Here is an 18,601-nt window from a genome sequence, read left to right as displayed (position 1 = left end):
TGTTATTTTTCAAGAAACACTCCGCCTCCTTTCGATTTCGCCGCTGAACAATCCTGCCGCTGCATAGAGAATATATAGCGTCATCCAGCCATGTTTCAGTAAGCCGTCATATTGCAGCTCTGATTGGAGACTCTCGAACGAAGCTCATCCATCTTATTCTCGGGTGACTGGACATTTGCCAAATAAAAGAGGGGAGTGCCCTTTTCTTTGCCTCAATTTCACCAGGACACCTCATCTCCCGCATCTACGCCTGCTGGGTTTGGTAGCCCATGGTACAAAGGAATAGGCCCTTGGCACATGTACAGTGGCTGGCAAAAGTATTCACCCCCCTTGGCATTTTTCTTATTTCGTTGCCTTACAACCTGGAATTAAAATAGGGTTTGTATCATTTGATTTACACAACATGCCTACCACTTTGAAGATGCAAAATCTATTTTATTGTGAAACAAACAAGACAAACTGAACTTGAGCGCACATAACAATTCACCTCCCCAAAGTCAATACTTTGTAGAGCCACCTTTTGCAGCAATTACAGCTGCAAGTCTCTTGGGATTTGACTCTATAGAGAGAGAGCGTTTGAATCTGTTCTCCTCTACCTTCCCTGCCTGGGAAAGTACCAGGATGTTGTCTCTGGTTTTAGATCTGAATTTAGAGAACTGAATTTGAAACCTGAATCTGAATGTATCTGAGAAGTTGAATATATTAAACTTTGATAAACTTGTGTAAACTTCCTACACAGACAATACATGCTAAATATACCATATTGAAACTGAATATATACACTGAGTGTACAAGACACCTGCTCTTTTCATGACATAGACTGACCAGTTTGAAAGCTATGATCCCTTATTAATGTCACTTGTTAAATCCAATTCAATCAGTGTAGATGAAAGGGAGGTGACAGGTTACATTTTTAAGCCTTGAGACAATTGAGACATGGATTGTGTATGTGTGCCATTCGGAGGGTGAATGGGCAAGACAAAATATTGAAGTGCCTTTGAACGGGGTATGGATGTAGGTGCCAAGCGCATCAGTTTATGTCAAGAACTGCAACGATGTTGGATTTGTCACACTCAACAGTTTCCTGTGTGTCAAGAAAGGTCCACCACCCAAAGGACATCCAGCCAACTTGACACAACTGTGGGAAGCATTGGAGTCAACATGGGCCAGCAGCCCTGTGGAACGCTTTCAACACCTTGAGTCAATGCCACGATGAAATGAGGCTTTTCTGAGGGAAAAAGGGTGGGGTGCAACTTAATATTAGGAAGGTATCCTTAATGTTTTATACACTCAGTGTAAATATTGAATTTGAATATTAAATTGAAACTGAATGCAATATTCATTTAATTCAGCTTCAAATCATGAAATACAAATTCTTTTTATGAATTCAATGATTAAATTTGTTCATTACAAATAAAAAATATTACATTCAAATGCAATACCCTAATACAAATTCTGAATAATGGAATTCAAATACAATTTATGTTGGCACTGACATCACTCCATACTTTATTTCATTGATCCCTAATATTCTGAACCCGTTCTCTCGATATATTCTTGTGTGTGTTGACAAAATTCTAATTAAAGGTACACCGTTTTTAAAGGAATGGATTAAGATAAATGTACTGAAAATCCTATTAAATTAAAACTCCACAACAAAATCTTGTGGAGTTTTCTGTGGTTAAATGAAAAGTTATTCAGTGTGCGCAAGGGAGCCACACCTGCAAAGTGCGTTACCTGCATAAGGTAAGTGTGAATACTAACTGCTGAGAAGTGCATAGGAAAGTCATGCGTAGGAAAGTCATGCGTAGGAAAGTCATGCATAGGAAAGTCATGCATAGGAAAGTCATGCGTAGGAAAGTCATGCGTAGGAAAGTCATGCGTAGGAAAGTCATGCGTAGGAAAGTCATGCGTAGGAAAGTCATGCGTAGGAAAGGCATACATTTATGAAGTCTGAATTGGCCTCTTCCTGAGCCACCATGAGATGTCTGGAAATGTCAAGGGCATCTCACGGCGAATCAGCTTCTCAAGCCTCTCTCCATATCCACTTCAACCTCTCTGAGAAAATAACGATGTGTATGTGTGTGTAGTGTGTGATTTCTGATGACAGAGATACATTGAACAAGTAGGCCTCTGTCTCTGGCTAGTTGACTTACAGTATCTACAGTGTAGCATACCAAGTATGTAAGAGTGTCAGTTCAAAGCAACAGCAACATGCAACAGAATTGAACCTCTTCAATTCTACCACATACAATTTATAACATCATCATCATGACCATAAGCACCCTCACATGCATGACCATAGCCATCATCATGACCATAACTATCACCATCATCATCATGACCATAACCCTCATCCCACCATAATTGATCTGCAACAGCAGCTAAGATGGGGAGAATTCTGGCCATAATAAAGCGTTGCTCTGCCTCCTTAACAGCACTAACAAGGCAGGTCCTACAGGCCCTAGTTTTTTTGCACCTGGACTACTGTTCAGTCGTGTGGTCAAGTGCCACAAAAAGGGCCTTAGGAAAATTGCAATGGACAGGGCAGCACGGCCCTTGGATGTAAATAGAGAGCTAATATTAATAATATGCATGTCAATCTCCCCTTGCTCAGAGTGGAGGAGAGATCGACTTCATCACTACTTCTATTTATGGGAGGCATTGACATGTTGAATGCACCGAGCTGTCTGTTTGGACTACTGGTGCACAGCTCGGACAACCATGCATACCCCACAAGACATGCCACAAGAGGTCTCTTTCCCAAAGTCCAGAACAGACTATGGGAGGTGCACAGTACTACAGAGACATGACTACATGGAACTCTATTCCACATCAAGTAACTGATACAAGCAGTAACATTAGATTAAAAAAAATAAAAAAAGATCAAATTACACCATATGGAACAGCGGGGACTGTGAAGCAACACAAACACAGGCACAGACACATGCATACACACACACGCAAACATCCGCACTATACACACACGTACACATGGATTTTGTACTGTAGATATGTGGTAGTGGTGGGCACACAGTGTGTTGTGAATTCTGTGAATGTATTGTAATGTTTTTTAACTGTATAAACTGTCTTCATTTTGCCGGACCCCAGGAAGAGTCCATAATAAATATAAATACAAATATCAGAACAGCGTTTACTCACCTCAAACTGGACAAAGATTTTTTTTTTTTGCGAGTCAGATGCGACGGATTTACTGATGATACCGGACCAGGCCCAAATCCCCATCATTCGCATTAAAAACATACGCCGACACAGGGGACGCAGTTCCGGGTGCCTTGTGAGAATTGGTCCACGAGTGGGTAACCTGCCTCCACCATCCGTCCTATTGGCCAACGTGAAATCATTGCAGAATAAACTGTATGAGCTCTGTTCAAGACCATCCTACCAATGGGACATTAAAAACTGTAGTATCTTATGTTTCACCGAGTCGTGGCTGAACGACGACATGAATAACATGCAGCTGAATGGGTTTTCAGTGCATCGGCAAGATAGAACAGCTGCCTCCGGTAAGACAAGGGGTGGCGGTCTATGTCTATTTGTCAATAACAGCTGGTGCGCAAAATCAAATATTAAGGAAGTCTCAAGGTTTTGCTCACCTGAGGTAAAGTATCTCATAAGATGTAGACCACACTATTTACCAAGAGAGTTTATCTATATTTTTTGTAGCTGTCTATTTACCCCCACAAGCTGGCAATAACACCGGACTCAACGAGCTGTATAAGACAATAAGCAAACAAGAAAATGCTAATCCAAAAGCAGCGCTCCTGGTGGCCGGGGACTTTAATGCAGGGAAACTTAAATCTGTTTTAACTCATTTCTATCAGCATGTTACATGTGCAACCAGAGGGGGAAAAACTCTAGACCACATTTACCCCACATGCAGAGACGCGTACAAAGCTCTCCCTCGCCCTCCATTTGGCAAATCTGACCATAATTATATCCGCCTGATTCCTGCTTCCAAGCAAATACTAAAGCAGGAAGTACCAGTGACTCGCTCAATACGGAAGTGGTCAGATGACGCGGATGCTAAGCCACAGGACTGTTTTGCTAGCACAGACTGGAATATGTTCTGGGATTCATCCGATGGCATTGAGGAGTATACCACATCAGTCACCAGCTTCATAAATAAATGCATCAATGATGTCATCCCCACAGTGACCATATACATACCCCAACCAGAAGCCATGGATTACAGGCAGTATTCGTACTGAACTAAAAGGGTAGAGCTGCTGCTTTCAAGGAGCGGGACTCTAACCCGGACGCTTATAAGAAATCCCGATATGCCCTCCGACAAACCATCAAACAGGCAAAGCGTCAATACAGGACTAACATTGAATCCTACTACACCGGCTCCAACGCTCGTCGGATGTGGCAGGGCTTGCAAACTATTACGGACTACAAAGGGAAGCCCAGCCGAGAGCTGCCCAGTAACACGAGCCTACTAGACAGGCTAAGTGATTTGTGCGCTTCAAGGCAAGCAACACTGAAGCATGTATGAGAGCACCAGCTGCCGCAAGGCCAGACATATTACCAGGACTCTAATCATGTGCTGACAGGTTGAATATGTCTTCACTGACATTTTCAACCTGTCCCTGACCGAGTCTGTAATACCTACATATTTCAAGCAGACCACCATAATCCCTGTGCCCAAGAACACTAAGGTAACGTGCCTAAATGACCACCGACCCGTAGCACTCTGTAACCATGAAGTGCTTTGAAAGGTTGGTTATGGCTCACATCCAAGTCGCAGTTGTAAATGAGAATGTGTTCTCAACTGCACTGGTTAAATAAAGGTGTAATAAAAAAAATAAAAAAATAAACATCAACGCCATCATCCCAAAAACCCTATACCCACTCCAATTTGCATACCGCCCCAACATATCCACAGATGACATCATTTCTATTGCACTCCATACTGCCCTTTCCCACCTGGACAAAAGGAACACCTATGTGAGAATGCTGTTCATTGACTACAGCTCAGTGTTCAATACCATAATGCCCTCCAAGCTCATTACTAAGCTAAGGGCCCTGGAACTAAACACCTCCCTCTGCAACTGGATCCTGGACTTCCTGATGGGCCACTTCAAGGTGGTAAGGGTAGGCAACAACACATCTGCCACGCTGATCCTCAACACAGGGGCCCCTCAGGGGTGCGTGCTTAGTCCCCTCCTATACTCCCTTTTCCCCTAAGACTCGTGGGCAAGCACGACTCCAACACCATCATTGATTTTGACGACGACACGACGGTGGTAGGCCTGATCACCGACAATGATGAGACAGCCTATAGGGAGGAGTTCAGAGACATGGTAGTGGTGCCAGGACAACAACCTCTCTCTCAACGTGATCAAGACAAAATAGATGATCGTGGACTACAGGAAAAGGACTGTCGAGCATACCCCCATTCTCATCGATGGGGTTGTAGTGGAGCAGATTGAGAGCTTCAAGTTCCTTGGTGTCCACATCACCAACAAACTATCATGGTGTATTCCCCCTAAGGAGACTGAAAAGACTTGGCATGGGTCTTCAGAAACTCAAAAGGTTCTGCAGCTGCACCATTGAGAGCATCCTGACTGGTTGCATCATCGCCTGGTATAGCAACTGCTCGGCCTCTGACAGCAAGATGCTACAGGGGGTAGTGCGTACAGCCCAGTACATCACTGGGGCCAAGCTTACTGCCATCCAGGACCTCTATACCAGGCGGTGTCAGAGGAAGGCCCTAAAAATTGCCAAAGACTCCCGCCGCCCTAGTCACCCTAGTCATAGACTATTCTCGCAGGTCCAAAGGCTTCTTAAGGTCTTCTACCCCCAAGCAATAAGACTGCTGAACAGCTAATGAAATGGCTACCCAGACTATTTGCATTAACCCCCTTTAAAAAAAGGCTTTGTTAATTATTTTATTTGAGTTTACTAAATTGTTATTTCATGAAAGTTTTCATTTTAAGTATCATTTTTTGTTTACTCTAATAACCTTGTCTCACACGGTGCTACCTCGTCAGGAGAGTGATTCCAAATCCCCTCTGCTACAGTTGCACAGAAACATTTTACTATTCCATAGACATCATATGGCCAAACTAGTACAAGCTCAATCCTCAATAAATTTGTCCAGTCACACACAAACACACACAGACGCACACGCCCTGCAAACACTGAAAGGCTTCTGATCGGAAAGTGACTGGCCATTTGGAGCCGCACTATGGCAGCTGATCCAGACTGGGATTGGATGCGTGGTCATGGTCATGGTCATGGTGTGTGTGTGTGTGTGTGTGTGTGTGTGTGTGTGTGTGTGTGTGTGTGTGTGTGTGTTTGCGTGCGTGCGTGCGTATGAGCGTGCGTGCGTGCGTGCGTGTAGGGGGAGGCTTTTCCCTCTGACAAGCATGGGATCAACGTGAACGGCTGAGGTCATTGTCCACCGTCACCTCCTGAGGCTCCTCATCACATGTCAGCTGCAGACACACACACATCCACAGTCTCTCTTCCTGGTCCCAGTGTGGTGTACGGTGTAACGGAAGAAGGAGGTGAGAGGCTGGTGGCCAGTAAAGATAGACTCTAATAATAGTCTGTCATCGTTACAGGCCAGGCAGAGAAGCTAAGGGTCAGGAGGTCAACTCAGATGGACGGAGGGAGGTTACGCTTGTTCTTTCTCTCTCTCCCTCTGTCACTAGCTGTCTCTTTCATTATGGCCAGGGCTCAGGAAAAAGATGGAGATATAATTGCTGAGGTGGAATGTCATCACATTTCACAATAGCATGTACTGTATAGAGACTGTATTGTAGTGGACTGTATCATATGTCTATTTATTGGTGAGTTTTACAGTCAGGGTTGAACAGTGTCCAATGATTCCCTAGCAAGGGTGAAACAGACTGGACCAAACGAAACAGACTTTATGAATCATTCATGTACGGAAGCAGACTAAACTAGTAACGTTGTATGTCCTATTATGGTTTGGTGGAAAGAGCATGGTGTTAGCAATGCAAAGGTTGTGAGTTGAATTCTGAAGGGATCACATGCACACACAAACTCAAGTTATCCACTTACTGTACTGTAAGTCGCTTTTGATAGACGCGTCAAAGCATCTACAAAGTGGCATTATGGTGGATAGTGATATGGATACTGTAATGTATAATGATATCTGCTTATACCATAGCATATTTATTCACACATAAGTGCATTTAGTCAGATGTTTCATTCTATAAGAACACAGATGTATAAAGACACAGACTGTGGTATTACTACGGTATTATTACAGCATCCAAACACTAATAACCACTTTTAAAAAAGAGAGAGAGAGAGAGAGAGAGAGAATAGAGGTCGTTCTCTCACAACCTCTACTATCCCCACAACGCCCACGCACCTCCCAAAGGGGCACTTGCATAACCAGTCAACACACCAGGGAGGGGAGAGGCGTGGAGGGGGGGGTGAGGAAACAAATTACAGCAGACTCATTAACCTCACCCCTGAGAGAGAGAGAGGGGTAGGACTGGGTGGTAAACCGTAAAAAACGATATACCAATATTCATTTACAGACCGGTTTGGATTTGAACTTTACCTATAACGGTATTTTCATGTTTTATATGTTAAATTGACAAATTAAAGTGTCATTCAGAAAGCTGCATGTTGGCTTTTGACATAAACAAACGAATATGAGAAACAGACAATGAGTGAAAAATACATGGAGGATGAGGACAGTCATAAACCCCTTTTGCATAATGTTATTGAGCAAATTAAGGATGAATGTCAATTGAACTTGTAGAGACATAAGAAGCAAAATTCGGTTTCCATTAAAATGATTATTGCGAGTTAATGTGACATACCAAAGTCATTTGCATTTGTCAGAAGATAAAAAATATATTTTGCGCATATTAATCTTGCCAGATCATTTCCATCAATGCATGTCGATTTAACTCGTTTTACTGTTATCGATTGTAAATAAATCCATCTTGCACATGTGCATAACTGTAGATTTTTTTTATTTCACCTTTATTTAACCAGGTAAGCAAGTTGAGATCATGTTCTCATTTACAATTGCGACCTGGCCAAGATAAAGCAAAGCAGTTCGACACATACAACAACACAGAGTTACACATGGATTAAAACAAACATACAGTCAATAATACAGTATAAACAAGTCTATATATGATGTGAGCAAATGAGGTGAGAAGGGAGGTAAAGGCAAAAAAAAAGGCCATGGTGGCGAAGTAAATACAATATAGCAAGTAAAACACTGGAATGGTAGATTTGCAGTGGAAGAATGTGCAAAGTAGAAATAGAAATAATGGGGTGCAAAGGAGCAAAATAAATAAATACAGTAGGGTAAGAGGTAGTTGTTTGGGCTAAATTATAGATATATATATTATAGATGATATTATAGATATTATAGATAAATCCTATAGCAGTTTAAGTGGTTAAAGATGGACAGAAGATCTCAAAATCTCTGCACAATAAACACTGGGACGAACTACAAAAAAAACAAATGTTATTTTCTGGAAGTGACCTTTGCCCGACGTTAAGACTAGAAACTGATATAAATGGATAATGCAAATAGCTAGGCCTATTCGCGTAATTGACATGCCATTTCAATAGGCCTAGGCTATTGAATTACATCTGGGTTTATGATTGTAATTCAACTTTGCCATAGTTTTCTTTGCAGATGCAGGTAGCCTATAGCGCCGATTAGGCCAACATCTCATTTCAGACAAGAAAGTTGTTGTGTTGCCCAATAGCTTATAGGCTAATATTGGAATATGCTACTGAGGATGTGTCATGACTTCCGCCGAAGTCGGTCCCTCTCTTGTTCGGGCGGTGTTCGGCGGTCGACTTCACCAGCCTTCTTAGCCATCGCCGGTCCACTTTTCATTTTCCATTAGTTTTGTCTTTGTTTTACACACCTGGTTTCAATTCCCCAATTACATGTTCATTATTTAACCCTCCCCATGGTTTTTGTGCGTGTTTGTTTTATGTATTTCGGTCCTATTGTAACGCTCGTCTTCCTCCTCTTCTGAGGAGGAGTAGCAAGGATCGGAGGACCAATGCGCAGCGTGGTACGTGTTCATGATGAATTTATTAAACACAGGAAACGAAACAGTCCTGTCTGGTGACATACACAAAGACAGAAAACAATCACCCACAAAACCCAGGTGGGAAAAGGCTACCTAAGTATGATTCTCAATCAGAGACAACTAACGACACCTGCCTCTGATTGAGAACCATACCAGGCCAAACGCAAAACACAACATAGAAAAACGAACATAGACAACCCACCCCAACTCACGCCCTGACCAACCTAAAACAAAGACATAACAAAAGAACTAAGGTCAGAACGTGACATCTATTGTGTGGGCTTGGTATTACTACATGTATTTTGGTAATTTTGAGTAAAGTTACTTTTATTACTCATCTCTGCTGTCCTGCGCCTGACTCCTCTGCACCAGCTACACCCAGACCTACTACAGATGGGGTCATCATTTCAATCACTGAATCAAATATTAATAATATAGATATGAGCTGAATATGCTTGTCAACAACAGCCTGTGTTTATTTATTTTTTACCTGTAGCCTGACAGTTACCGTCAATTTAATGCATTCTAACAACTGATCGCCAATTGCGATAGAGCTGTGACCATGATCACAATCGCTAACTTCCAATTTAATTAACTAATCATGCGTATTAATAATTGCATAATAACACAAGGCTACAACAGCAATAAACTGAAGTTATGGGCTATTTCTTATATCAGTTTGCAAGTTCTATTTAGGCTACACAAGTGGAATAAATTGATTTGCAATGACTCCAGTGATCTCTTCATTTCAACATTTATTGTATTAAATGGTAGGCTACAGTAGCCTACAATGGCATAGAAATTAATACTTGATGGCCAAGACATTTTCCACATTTAATGTCAGTTGCATTGTGGACTTTTCCCCATAACAGAGGCATCCTGTCATGTTATATCTTGTCCCTGTGCTTTCTCTTCTCTTCGTTTCCCCCTGCTGGTCGTATTAGGTTACTATCTTTCTCTCTCTCTTTCGTTCCGTTCCTGCTCCCAGCTGTTCCCCATTCTCCTAACGACCTCGTTTACTCTCTCACACCTGTCTCCTCTTTTGCCCTCTGATTAAGTCTCTATTTCTGTCTCTGTTTCTGCTTCCGTCCTTGTCGGATTCTTGTTTGCTTTGCCCTTGTCCCGTCCTGTTGTAATCTGCCTCTTTATTAGATGCTACGTGTTGAGCAGGTGTCTTTGTCCTCTACGGCCCGCGCCTACCCTGAGGGACCTGCAGTCTGTTGCCGCTAGCCCTGCAATTCTCCTCTACTACTAGAAGGAGGACTCTCCTGCTAAGATAGAGGATTTATGTTTTCCCTGTTTGGACATTAAAAGACTGTTTCTGTTGAATCGCTGTTGGGTCCTCACTCATCTGCATAACACATCCCTCTGTAAATGAGAACTTGTTCTCAACTAGCTTACCTGGTTAAATAAAAGTTCAATATTTATTTTTTTAAATCCCACTGGGCATAGATGTGAGTTTAATGTCTATTTGTCAACTAACGTGAAATCAACAAATAAATGCACCCTGTCATTGGATTTAGGTTAAAAATCGGGTGAAAAAAAGACAAAATTCCCTGACTTTTTTCAAATCCAATCAGTTTTCCACGTTGATTAAATGATTTGTGACATGACATGGAAACAATGTTGATTCAACCAGTTTTTACCCAGTGGTAGATTTCCACTCTCGCAGAGCTAGAGATCCAACAACTGAGCATGCGTAAAACTTAACTCACGCAACACAGTTCTTCATATGCAAAGTCGACAATAGAATGGAGAGTTAAAACCAACTCTTCTGAGCAAATTTATCTAATGCGCTCAAGTGCAACATTAGGGTTTCCGGTGTGTTTGTTGCCTGGTTTTTCTTGATGGCCATCAGTTCTAGCAAGTTCATCTTTTTTTAATGGAAAATAGGTTACAGTGCTGATGAAGGGACTCAGACAACTTCCGAGGAAAGTGAAGAATATGTTCCTAAGTAATGGGCTACGTCGATAGCGTAGACATGGTTTGGTTTTAAGAAAACTGACACAGAACAGCAACCTTATTTAAGTTGTGCAAGGGGTCTCGCCGCAAAAGTTGGAAACACAGTAAACTCTTCAGCCACCTAAAAACCTGCCACTCCTGCATCCCCGGTGCCAGGCCTAAAACGGCTTCAAGCTTGAACCAAAGTACATTGGCTGCATTTTTTTCTCTCCAGGGAATGCCCTTGGTGGGACATTACAGAATCAATAACTAACGTTACACATCAACAAGGACATGGTCCCCGTTCAGAAGGTGGAAAGAAGGGATTTAAAAGAATGTGCAAAACATGTTAGACATCAAAATACCTTATTACAGCGTTATACTGCCACCAAACCGGGACCTGTACTGAACATCCTCTTATGGTCCTGAGGTTAACTTCATGTTTTAATATTGCTAGAACGTTCTCAGAACGTCAGTGGGAATAACATCTCCGAGCAAGGGTAGCATTCCAGAGAGACATCAGAGACTGTAACGTTTTTTGCTTCACGGAAACATGGCTCACTCGAGAGACTCTATCGGAGTCGGTGCAGCCAGCTGGTTTCTTCACGCATCGCGCCGACAGAAACAACCATCTTTCTGGTAAGAAGAGGGGCGGGGGGTATGCCTTATGATTAACGAGACGTGGTGTGATCATAACAACATACAGGATCTCAAGTACTTCTGTTCACCTGACTTAGAATTCCTCACAATCAAATGTCGACCGCATTATCTACCAAGGGAATTCTCTTCGATTATAATCACAGCCGTATATATTCCCCCCCAAGCAGACACATCGATGGCCCTGAACAAACTTTATTTGACTCTATGTAAACTGGAAACCACATATCCTGAGGCTGCATTCATTGTAGCTGGGGATTTTAACAAGGCTAATCTGAAAACAAGACTCCCTAAATTGTATCAGCATATCGATTGCGCAACCAGGGCTGGTAAAACCCTGGATCATTGTTATTCTAACTTCCGCGACGCATTTAAGGTCCACCCCCGGCCTCCTTTCAGAAAAGCTGACCACGACTCCATTTTGTTGCTCCCAGCCTACAGACAGAAACTAAAACAAGAAGCTCCCGCGCTCAGGTCTGTTCAACGCTGGTCCGACCAATCTGATTCCACGCTTCAAGACTGCTTCGATCACGTGGATCGGGATATGTTCCGCATTGCGTCCAACAACAACATTGACGAATACGTTGATTCAGTGAGCGAGTTCATTAGAAAGTGCATTGACGATGTCGTACCCATAGCAACGATTAAAACACTCCCAAACCAGAAACCGTGGATTGATGGCAGCATTCGCGTGAAACTGAAAGCGCAAACCACTGCTTTTAACCAGGGCAAGGTGACCGGAAACATGACCGGAGCCCTCTCATGTACTCCCTGTTCACCCACGACTGCGTGGCCATGCACCCACGACTGCGTGGCCATTTGCAGACAACACTACAGTGGTAGGCTTGATTACCAACAACGATGAGAGGGCCCACAGGGAGGAGGTGAGGGCCCTCGGAGTGTGGTGTCAGGAAAATAACCTCACACTCAACATCAACAAAACAAAGGCGATGATTGTGGACTTCAGGAAACAGCAGAGGGAGCACCCCCCTATCCACATCGATGGGACAGTAGTGGAGAGGGTAGTAAGTTTTAAGTTCCTCGGCGTACACATCACGGACAAACTGAATTGGTCCACCCACACAGAGAGAGTCGTGAAGAAGGCGCAGCAGCGCCTCTTCAACCTCAGGAGGCTGAAGAAATTTGCCTTGTCACCAAAAGCACTCACAAACTTTTACAGATGCACAATCGAGAGCATCCTGTCGGGCGGTATCACCGCCTGGTACGGCAACTGCTCCGCCCACAACCGTAAGGCTCTCTAGAGGGTAGTGAGGTCTGCACAACGCATCACAGAGGGCAAACTACCTGCCCTCCAGGACACCTACACCACCCGATGTCACAGGAAGGCCATAAAGATCATCAAAGACAACAACCCGAGCCACTGCCTGTTCACCCAGCTATCATCCAGAAGGCGAGGTCAGTACAGGTGCATCAAAGCAGGGGCCGAGAGACTGAAAAACAGCTTCTATTTCAAGGCCATCAGACTGACAGCCACCACTAACATTGAATGGCTGCTGCCAACACACTGACTCAACTCCAGCCACTTTAATAATGGAAATTGATGGAAATTGATGGAAAAATATATCACTAGCCACTTTAAAAAATGCTATTAATATAATGTTTACATACCCTACATTACTCATCTCATATGTATATGTATATACTGTACTCTATCATCTACTGCATCTTTATGTAATACGTGTATCACTAGCCACTTTAAACTATGCCACTTTGTTTACATACCCTACATTACCCATCTCATATGTATATACTGTACTCAATACCATCTACTGTGTCTTGCTTATGCCGTTCTGTACCATCACTCATTCATATATCTTTATGTACATATTCTTTATCCCTTTACACTTGTGTGTATAAGGTAGTAGTTTTTGGAATTGTTAGGTTAGATTACTTGTTGGTTATTACTGCATTGTCGGAACTAGAAGCACAAGCATTTTGCTACACTCGCATTAACATCTGCTAACCATGTGTATGTGACAAATACATTTGATTTGATTTTGAAACCCTTCGTGGGGCCTTATGGGAATGTTTGATGTCCCTAGGCCTTCCCCTGTTTACTGGGGTGGAACAAATAGAGTACATTTACAACACTACATCTCAATTTCAAAATAGTCTCTGTATTTGCCTTTCTCTGTAAGGAACATTTAATAGATCATTCATATAGGCCTGTTTTCATAAAGTGTCTAAGAGCAGAAGTGCTGATCTAGGATCTTTCCCCCCCGTTCATATTATCTTATTCATGATGACGTAAAAGGCTAAACTGATCCTAGATCAGCGCTCCTACTCTGGTCCGTGAAGCATGCCTAATATCTGGATGATGCTCGGCAGAGGACAGAGGAGGGTTGGCTTGACTAGGATTGGGGGATGGAAGTGGGTAGGCTGGGGTTGGGGGAAGGGTGAGGGGGTGTTAAAGGGCAACACCACCACTTTTAACATATGGTTGTTATTATGAAGTATTTAGTGATGTCCTACATAGTTTTAATGTAATTTTATGATTTTATGTCTATTGACTGTTTAGTGATGAGCATAACAAGAAATTGCTTCTCTATGACATTTTCAAGTAGAATCCCTGAGATGACTAATAAAATAAATTATGGACAGTCATGTCCATCTATATAATCCCTCTGTAGTTTTCTAATCATATTGGAACTCCCTGCTATATGTTGCTCTGGTTTATTTTGTATAATAACATTGTAAAAATGTTAAATAGACACTCAAACCTATATAATGATATGTATAGTCAGCTTACTCCAATATCTTTCTGTTGGCGGTGGGTAACTGGTGCAGTGAATCAGGCGCAGGAGAGTGGAGATGAGTGTACAACGTATTTAATTCCATGACAGCACCAGTATACAGACAGTAGTCAAGGTGCGGAGAAATACCGGTCACTCGAAAATAAGGGCGTAAAAACATAACCCAGCAAACAAAACGTCGACCACCGAACACCGCCCGAACAAGGAGAGGGACCGAATTCGGCGGAAGTTGTGACACAAACTCCCATGATTCCATTCGGCAAAACCCCTCCCACCATCACTGATGAAGTTGCAGTGCCTACAGTGTTGTTATATTGTTGCTTGGAATGTCGTTAAGGCTGTATTTGGCTGTTACGTTTGAAAACATATTGTTTAAGATGCAGCAGGGTTAGCTAGTTAGCGTTGCTAATGTTATTTCCAAAGATACAAGCTTCAATTAGAAGAGACTAGGATTCTGTAGTGATTTTCCTGTAAATACCATTACATGTTGTGTTCTAACAGGCCTACATGTTATTTGGACTGTTGTTTAAGACAGTCGCTAAGATTAAACTAGGCTGTTATTGTTGCAAACGCTATATTTTGGGATATAGCAGTTGGGCTAACTAGCGTGCTAGCTAACCATTAGATGCAGTAACTTATGGTTATCATTCGTTAGCATCTAAATTTGAATTGTGTTTTTATGTAATGCAGTTGATTGGTGACAATGACATTAACATATCTTCAGCATGATATTCATGCAAGCATTACAATATGATTATAACCCCAAAGGTCATGTGAATTGCACTCATAACTTACGAAAATAAACTTATCTGGGCTTGCTAGCCAGCTTAGCTAACTGCAGACTGGGTGAAGCATTGTATCCTGGGAGGTGAAATGCACCCTGGTAAGTGTAGTGTACTGTAGACGAGGGCAATAACGAAGCTTCAAAAATGACAAAAACGAGTAATCGTGCAATATGACTAACAAAAACAATTAAACATCAAAATGTGTATCAAATCATACAGTAGTGCATATATAATAACAGCATGGTAACTGGTTATAAAGTAGTGGAATTGTCCTTTAATGAAAAGTCAACCCATCCCAGTAAAGTCCTTGTGTTTTGACTGATCTCCAACCTCCTTCTCTCCCTCTCCCTCTCCTTCTGTCCCCGCCCTCACCTACTGTGCTTAGGGATTGAAGTGATTCATCATAAAACAGAGAGCCCTGCTATCAGTCCAGTCTAACACACACACACACACGCACGCACACACACACACACACACTCACACACTTACACACACACACTTACACACACACACACACACACACGCATACACATACATACACACTAGATCAGGCTGAAGGACAGGTAGAGCAGAAGCAGGGACACGACAAGAAGGTAATGTCCCACTGGGGGTGAACAGGGCCTGGCTGGGAATCAGGTTAAAAGGCTTTACACCATGAACAGGGGTGATTATGAGAAAGATGGGTAGTTTTCAGTTGGGCACACCAAAGAAAAACATTTTGCAATTGAAAACAAAAATCTGTGTTCTTATTGGATAAGGTCGGGTAGCACCTCTTAATTTCGACAAACTGAACTAGTGTACCACTACTGGGTGAACAAGGCCTGTCTGGGATTCAGGTTCAAAGGCTGTACATTAGGCTGGCAGCCGGGTGATTTTATTTGGTCCCCCAAGTTTTCTGAGCAATTTTTAAAAAATGAATTGTTCCCCCCCCCCCCCCCCCCCCCCCCGCCTCGCCACATGAATCCCCCATTCGAGGTGAAGTCCCAAATCAAATCAAATTGATTTATATAGCCCTTTGTACATCAGCTGATATCTCAAAGTGCTGTACAGAAACCCAGCCTAAAACCCCAAACAGCAAGCAATGCAGGTGTAGAAGCACAGTGGCTAGGACAAACTCCCTATTTGATTTGATTTGATTTTGACAAACTCCCTAGAAAGGCCAAAACTCCCTAGAAAGGCCCCATCGTCTCTCCCTGGCCTCCTCCAACATCTCTCCATCCCCTCCACTCTCCTAACACCACCCATTAACCCGCCTCCCAGAGCTCCACACATGCATGCACATACACAGGCACAAATACATGCAAGCACAAATACACACAAACCAAGGTTCCATTTGCTAGTAATAACCGGCTTTTGCGAAATACTACGTTTTTGCCTATTCATTGATAGAAATACAAGTTGATGTAATACATTTGGCTGGTCATGCTTATCGATCTATTGGTTAATTTGCATTAATTTGCATTCGCCATTCAAATGCATAGGCAACATACCACTTTGTAAACTTTAACTACATATTATGAGGCATGTTTTACCTCGCTTCAAAGTAGCCTAGGCAAAATCCGACCATATCCGTGGTGGCAATTATTTTATAAAGGCTTCCATTTGCCATTGAAACCAGTAGCCCATTTCGCTCATGTTCTATTGGTTTTCAACTTTCTTTTTGTCTGGTAGCCTGTCACCGTTGCCTCTCCTTGTTCGGGCGGTACTCAGCGGTAGACGTCACCGGCCTTCTAGCCATCATTGATATCCATTTTTAATTTTCCATTGGTTTTGTCTTGTCTTCCAACACATCTATTTTCAATCCCATTCATTACCTGTTGTGTATTTAACCCTCTGTTTCCCCTCATGTCTTTGTCAGAGATTGTTTTATGTCAAGTGTTGTTTTATGTTGTATAGGTGCGCGACGGGTCCTCGTACCCATGTTCGTTTACGTATGTACGTATTTAGTGTTTGGAGCATGTTAAGTGGACTTATATTAAAAGACTCCATTTACACTCCGTTTGACTCTCCTGCGCCTGACATCCCTGCCACCTATAAACACGACTCTGACAGTAGCCAAATGCACATTAGCGCATAGCCTACTGTCTTGTGCGCATTGCTGCACTAATAATGTTAAGACATAAGTTTATCGACATTTTAAGCTAATCTTTTTTTTTTTATGTAGCCAAGGCCTACTGGTTGTATGAATTTGGGATCTTTCATATCTACAACTGTCCCAGAGTCTGTGCACCAGCAGAGAGCATCCATCATATCCCCGGTGAGTGCACACTGTGCATATTCACTAGCTATCATTATTGGGTCAGTGACACTTAAACGTTTTGTTTTTGGACAATCATTTTCTCCTTCAGTTGAAATGGATGTCATATCCTGTTTGTGTCTCCCCTTATCGCAGGCTTATTATATGGACAACTTCGTTTTATTTGATCTGTTTGTCAGTGTCAGCAGAGTAGGCTACGCTGCAAAGAAAGAATAAACGAATCTGATATAGCCTATAGCCCAGGCCTCTATGCGCTCAGCCATGCATTGAACAGTCTTTTTTGCGAACAGCGATTTAGTTATATTGTAATGAAACAGGCAGGGAGCAGGTCATGAACCCTCGACCTTCTAGCCCGAGGTCCGACGCGCTATCGACTGTGCCGCAAAGGTATGCTCGTGCGACAGGGTCGATTTCCGCGCTTATAAACCCAGGGTCGTTACAATATTATTGGCCTAAATTATGTCTATCCAACCTACTCACCACATTACGATTAGTAGGCTATCTTACATAAAACTGCAAATGCGATGCATGAAATGTTTTATTTTCAAGGTGCATTTGTATGGTGAGAAGTTGCTTCCTCAAACTTGAAACTCACGCACCGCATATGCATAGGCTAGTGATTTTGCTGTTCGTTTCTCATCTTGTTGGCTGAGGGAAAGTAAATGTGGACAGTTGTTCTAACATCTTCAAAGTGCTCAGCAAGGAGAAACATCATTGCATCCTCGACTTGCATGTTCTGTTAAGATTAATTAGTATAATCTAAATGTGATGTCTGTTTTAAGAGTACCGTGGGTGGACGCCCTAATCAGGTTACGCAATCAATGCATATTGATCTGTTACATTTCTAAAGTGGCATGTAAAATTGAAATGCTGCCGGTCAAATGTCCAGCGACAACTTGTCATAACAAAAACCCGATGCAAACACATCTTGGCCAACAAATGACCTCCATTTTCCCGGGGTACATTAGAAATCCTCAAAGACACAAGGCCGAACACCCCCATCCCTTTCGAAAAACACAGGAAGGGGCTCCATTGAGTAGACTAATGGAGGGAAGGTGGCATATTACCAGTGCATTTATACCTGTGTTTTCTGTTTGTCTGTGGCAAGCT

General features: G+C 42.6%; 1 protein-coding gene across 1 annotated transcript in view; it reads right to left on the bottom strand.

Annotated features, from left to right (window-relative positions):
- The window catches only part of LOC115105337 (glutamate receptor 4), a 172,391-nt gene that overhangs the window by 141,125 nt on the left and 12,665 nt on the right, over nt 1-18,601 (bottom strand).

The sequence above is a fragment of the Oncorhynchus nerka genome, linkage group LG22 (assembly GCF_034236695.1).
Source record: "Oncorhynchus nerka isolate Pitt River linkage group LG22, Oner_Uvic_2.0, whole genome shotgun sequence".
Taxonomy (NCBI): domain Eukaryota; kingdom Metazoa; phylum Chordata; class Actinopteri; order Salmoniformes; family Salmonidae; genus Oncorhynchus; species Oncorhynchus nerka.
Note: the sequence above shows the minus strand (reverse complement) of the source record. Positions and strands in the feature narration are given on the sequence as shown.